At 42.0% G+C, this 6013-nt stretch overlaps 1 long non-coding RNA gene across 1 annotated transcript in view; it reads left to right on the forward strand.

Moving 5' to 3' along the window:
- Positions 1-4707: 4707 nt before the first annotated feature.
- The window catches only part of LOC109296978, a 10407-nt gene continuing 9101 nt past the window's right edge, over positions 4708-6013 (forward strand). The window contains exon 1 of the long non-coding RNA XR_002097122.1: positions 4708-4765. This is a non-coding gene — a long non-coding RNA (uncharacterized LOC109296978). The remainder of the gene's footprint in view (positions 4766-6013) is intronic.

Genomic DNA, 6013 nt, shown 5'->3' on the forward strand with positions numbered 1-6013 from the left:
GGGGAATGAGCACCAGACTAGAAAATGGATGGTTGGTACAATGGGTCTTTCAACCATTAGATGAGCCAAGAGATGGGCTTCAAAGCTGAATTCTAATGAGAATACAGGTGGGAGAATTATGACTGGGATGAAGGGATGCTTGTGTATGACCATTGATTCCACCCATAGGACAGAATAGGCCATATAACCTTTCCTTTTTCCCATGTGGCCACCATATACAGTGGCTATAGTTTAGTTCTCCTATGAACTAATACAGGCTGAAGGGCTGAAAACCTTGCTCCTCAGCCATGTGTTTAGTCATACTGTGTACTGTATTGGAGGGTTTTACTTACTGTTAGTTTAAAGGAATCCCAAGGTAATGACTTTAATTTCAGAATGGTTGGAACCATGGGCCACGTATTGAGTCCCATCAAGGGCCCTTTAAGCCGAGAGAGCAGTAGAACCAGCATCTTGTCTCCCTAGGGCAGGGGTGGGCAATTATTTTGGGTATAGGGCCGCTGACCGAGTTTCGGCAAGCCACCAAGGACCACTTGACAGGCAGCCCAGGGCAGATTAATATTAATTTTCTAAATTTTTTAGGGGCCTCGTGGGCCAGATAGAATGGCCTTGTGGGCTGCATCCAACCCCCGGGCCGCATTATGCCCACCCCTGCCCTAGGATATCCTGATCATCAGCTATAAAGTTGGTATAGCTGCCTCTGTGCCAAAGCCAGCCTGGGGCTGGATCCTATGCAGAAATAGACTACAGTCTAGTGATCTGTACCACAGAGGACCACTAAGGGCTGGGCAGAACATCTCCTAGGCTACATTTAAATTGCATTTAGAAAGATTTTTGCCCCTTGACCAGTCCCAGGTTTAGGAAGCTCCAAGCCTTTTGTTTTTCTCCCTCCAGACCTACACTAAAGCCCAGGTTTTTGAGAACAGTAGATACAACTTAGCATTTTTACAACCCTTGAATTATAATGTAACTGGTCTGGAGGAAGACCCAGGTTCTCAGAGAAGGTATCCAGGCTCTTGCTGGAAGTTGCTAAAAACAGGTGCTGGCTGCAGAGGCTGCTTGAACAGCATTTCTGGTGCTGCCACTTCTGTAATAGAAGCAGCAAGTGCTCTGTGCGTATCTCCAGAATAGTGTGTCTGGCAGAAGCATGCAGGCTTCCACAGGGGATTAACCCCATTTGCTCATAGGGAGAAAGGTAATGAAGCAGCTGTTTGGTGTGCCAGTTGGAGTTGTTAATGGGGGAAGAAGGGAGGGAGCATGGGAATGGCTACTTATTGGTCTTGTGGTGAGATAGCTGGAATAACAATATAGCAATATGGTATTAACTATTATTTTGATTTGAGGACAGCTTCACATTTGCTTTTGTTTCACTTCCCTGCAGTAGAGGCTTGCATTTTCACTAAGCACCTGTGACTTGCAGTTGACTGTGAGAAACTCTGACTTCAGGGTTGTCTGCTCTTGATAAGAGAAAAATGTCAGAGTAAATCTGAACTTGGGACTTCATTTAGTAGATGGGGTGCACAACTTTGATCCTGAATCCTCTTTCAATGTGACTACCGCAGAGCTGTGCCGTACTGTCATACCCTGCGTGTTTCGTATCCAGATTCCGTGACTGAATCTGCTCTGTGCAAAATTTTCTTTTCCATCAAGCAAAAAACCCATTAGCTGCCTGAGACCCACAGTAGCAGTACTGTGTTTATGTTGAGTTACGTAACTGAACTGAGAAAATGATGTGAAGCTATGCTGCTATCAGGGTAGCACCCAAAAAACTTAGACTTAGAAGGCACAGTCTCCCATAGGGTTGCTTGGTCTGCATGGCTGATGCATGCAATGCATTGTACAACAATGATTAATACTCTGAGTTGCCCATGCCAGGTAATGGGGAGAAGCTTTCTTTATGGTCTGAACTTTTGAGTTCATGAGCATCTCACAAGTTGGTCCTTAATGTCTCTTTAGTGCTTGGAGTATATCGTGAAAAGATATGTAAGCGAACTAATTATTATTATGACAACTGCTCAGTAACAGCAACATTGCCAGGGTAGTACAGGGGCTTTCCCCAAGGCTCCTCTGAACAGGTGTCAGATACAAAATGGCTCCACAACACCCCTTGGCAGCTCTTCAGACTATTCTGTGTCTTCCCTACTAGTCAAACAGACAGTGGCTGGAGTCCCAAAGGACTGATGTGATACCATGTGCTAATACATAGTTAGATGGTTTGCAGTTTTCAAAAAAACGGGTGACAAAATGAGAAGTGAAAAACAGCTGGCTTGCTCACAGACCTTTCATGAAATGGTGGCTACAGCTTGTTCTCTTGTTGGCTTCAAAAACAGCTGTCAAAAAAAGGCTATTTGCAAAATACAAATTCCCCACCTATCATAATATGTGCATCATTACCCCATCAATTAAAGAAAATCCCAGAGAAGAAAGTTTAGATTCAAATAGATTAGACACATTTTCATCCTGGGGACCTATTTTGCCACTGTGAATATAAATAATTCCCACTGAAGTTGGTAAAATTTCCACTAAAGGCAGTAAGAGCTATTTGTGACCAGTGATACTGAAAATTTTATTTAATTGTATTATATGTACAACGGGAATACAAAGAAGCCCCAGGTGAGATCAAGGACTATTGCATTAGACACAGTACATCCACTTGGTATGAGACAATTGCTGGCATAAGGAGAGTCGAATCTAACTAGACAAAAATGAGAGAGAAAACCAAAATGAAATAATTTGCTCCAATTTGCATGGGCTTTATGGAAATAGAACCCAAGTCTCCTGATTGTCAAGCCATTGTCCTCTCTGGAAGTGACACTGTTTCCTTATACTGTGCCAGATTGGCCCTTAGTGCATGAACCAAGAGGTTTACACTTCTCACCGTGTATTGCACACACAAGACTTTCTTCAAATCTGCACATGCAGACTGTTACTTTACCTAAGACACTTACGATTGGCAAGAAATCCAGCAGCCTGATATGAATTAAAAAAGCTAAAAACCTCTTTTGCTTTTCTATACAAGTACAGCCACTGAGTGAGTACCACATACAGCATGAAGTCATCGTTTACATCCAGAGGTAGATTTTCAAAGACACCGATGAAAATTCAGCTGGAAGTGATTGGGAATTAGGAGCCTGACTATTATTTCAGTTTTTGAAAATTTGCTGTATCTTCTGTCAAAACTTTTCATTGTGTTGGCTTGAAGATCTTTGGATAACTTGCAGAATCTTCTTCTGGAAAAGTTGGTTCTCTTCAATGTTTTCTGCTTGTAAGACTTTAATCACTCACATCTCAGTTAATTCTACAGGGTTTCCAAAAATGTCCTCTATGATATTCACATAATTCTATGAGTTTTTTCTAGTACTGAAGTACTGCTGTTCTAACTCTATAACCTCATTGATCTCTATGGAATCACTCCTAATCAGAAACGGCATAAATATGAGAGGAATAAGGCCCTGGACTCTGTAATTAAAAAAATACTGCACACCCATAGCCATATTTGACACTTTTAGGATTGTTTTTTGTACTATTTCAATGTTTTTCCCCATCGTTATTATTATGGTTTGGGTCACGGATCCCATTACAGTTTTGGAATATGGAATAACATTAGGATCCAAGTGCCTAGCTAAAATTATTTCAAGGCCTCTGTCATGAATATAGCTCACTATGTGAGTAATTCTGTATATTATTCACAACTGAAGGGAAGAACTGAATTTGAAGTGTGTTTTCTAAATAAAGCCATGTGAACTACACTTTCAAAGGAAAATTTCTTATAAAAAAACTTTTACCTGCAACACCAATAAAATACATTTATCTTTTCTGGAGCTCTGTAGGCAAAAGAACTGGGGAATCCCACCACTTAAAGAATGACATCCTGCAACTGGCTCTTTATTTTCCACTTGGAAATCTTTATAAACAAACACCATAGTTCATGGTTTCTGGATTTGATTGTTCTTTGTATTTGATGTATCTTAAAATGTATTTCTCTTCATTGTGAATAATTTGGTCCATTATTTGTGATATCTAAAGGCTTGATCCAAAACCCATAGAAATCTTTCAGTCATGGCTTGATGTCTTTCTAAAAGAGATGCTGTAATTCCACCCCAGCATATTGGGTTGTGCAAGAATTATTTTTGAAAATCCTACAGTCTGTGTTATTCCAGAAGTCAGACTACCTAACCAAGCTCTTCACGACAGCCCTTAAAATCTGTGGACCAATGTATCAATGGAAAGTCTCCTAGTGATAGCAGGCTTTGCATTAGGCTTCAAGTGTTCAAAATGGTGGGAAAAAAATTCATGCATCTATTACAGATAGAGGTTAGACTGCATCCAGTATGCCATATGCTAGATACAGAAAGAGATAACAGGAAAGAGTCAATATTTTTTCTGCTGTAACAAAAAAACCTATCCCTAACCATGGACTGTATCAATAAAAATCCCCTCAATAGATGAGGAGGGGGACAAACCTCAAATTTAATATTATTTATATTTGCATATTATTTTAAAGAACATCTCCCAGATTTCATGTACCACATGCAGAATAATAACAAGAAGAATTTTGTGTCTCTAATGCTAAATGTGGTTTCAAAAACTGCAGCTAGCATTCGAACTATGTGCAAGCAGGGTCCCTGGGGCCTTTTCCAAAATATTCTCTTCTGTGACTAGTGCTCCTATCACGGAATACAATTTAGCTACATCTTTCTTTTTCATCTCTTTGGTTGCTGTTGTGTCTTTTGTGCAAGCATTTGATGACTTCCTAGGTTTAGAGGTGGTAAGTATATAAATTAACCTATGTAGTTTACTGCCAACCCATGATTGCCTGCTAGACTTCTGAGTCCTTCAGGAATGCTGGTCTTTGAACCAATCGCAATTATTGTTGGTGGGGGATTTGTTTCTATCCTGTCTATCCCATTGCCTTTATTCTGTTGAGAGGTGTCTTGTTGGTCCTTTGCATTGTTCACATGCCTTCTTTTTTGTGATTCACCTATATCAGACCAGCTGATGTCTGAGATTATTTCTGGTCCTGGGTTTACCTATCCGGATATGCTGGTTTCCTCTCTACTACACAGTTTCTTAGGTTTTTAGCTCCACCTTTATCCTGGAGCATGCCAAGTACCTGTTCTTGGATTTTTGACCGTTGCAAGGCTGCATCTTGGTATGCTAACTGCTTCAGGGGCTCAGAGGCTTCTGACTGGTGTGTGCAGGATCTAAAAAGTTTATCATCCCTTTAAATTGCTGGATTTTCTTTACCTCTTTTGATTAACATTTTCTTAATAGCAATCAGTTTCTCAGGATCTACAGTTAGAATAGCCACTGATGCTTCCCCAAAATACATGACATCCCCTTCATGAGGGGGGGGACCACTGCCTCCCCTTTGGCCAATCAGTTGTGAGGGGTGGGGCCACCCACTGCCTTGGCCAATGAGCAGCAAGGGGTGGGGCCACCACAAAAAGACCACCTCCCCCCCCCTCCCCGCTGGCTTAGAATCCTGCTCCTCCTGACTGTGCACCACCCTAGCTCTAATAGAATTGTGGCGACAAATGACTGATGTGTATTTCTACCAGTGAACTGAAAAACAGGACTTTTTGCAGTCCATTCTTCATTCAGAAACAGAAAGACAACAATGGGTTTTAAAAACAGGATGATTTGGAATACAACAGGAACAATGTCCTGTTGTAGATAACATCTGACCTTAGCTTTCCTCTACTCTTAGATTCTGCTTAAGACTTATCCCTTATGGTTGGCAGTGTAGGGTTACCATATTTCTAGTATTGAAAAGGAGGACACCTATGGGGGGTGGGGAGGAGGTGGGAGAGGGAGGAGAGGGGGAAGGGGTATATGATTGTGTGGGGAGGGGCAGTGATATTCCCATGCCATACCTCTGCCCCTCACTCCCAAGCCACAGCCCCCAAGCCCTGCTGCTGCCTCTCACTCCTTACCCACTGTACCCCACCCCCCCGGCCCTGCTGGTGTCCCTAATTCCCAACCTGCAACCCCCTGCTCCCCCCCAGCCCTACCA

The sequence above is a fragment of the Gavialis gangeticus genome, unplaced genomic scaffold, assembly GCF_001723915.1.
Source record: "Gavialis gangeticus isolate Ggan-Ray unplaced genomic scaffold, GavGan_comp1, whole genome shotgun sequence".
NCBI classification, from domain to species: Eukaryota; Metazoa; Chordata; order Crocodylia; family Gavialidae; genus Gavialis; species Gavialis gangeticus.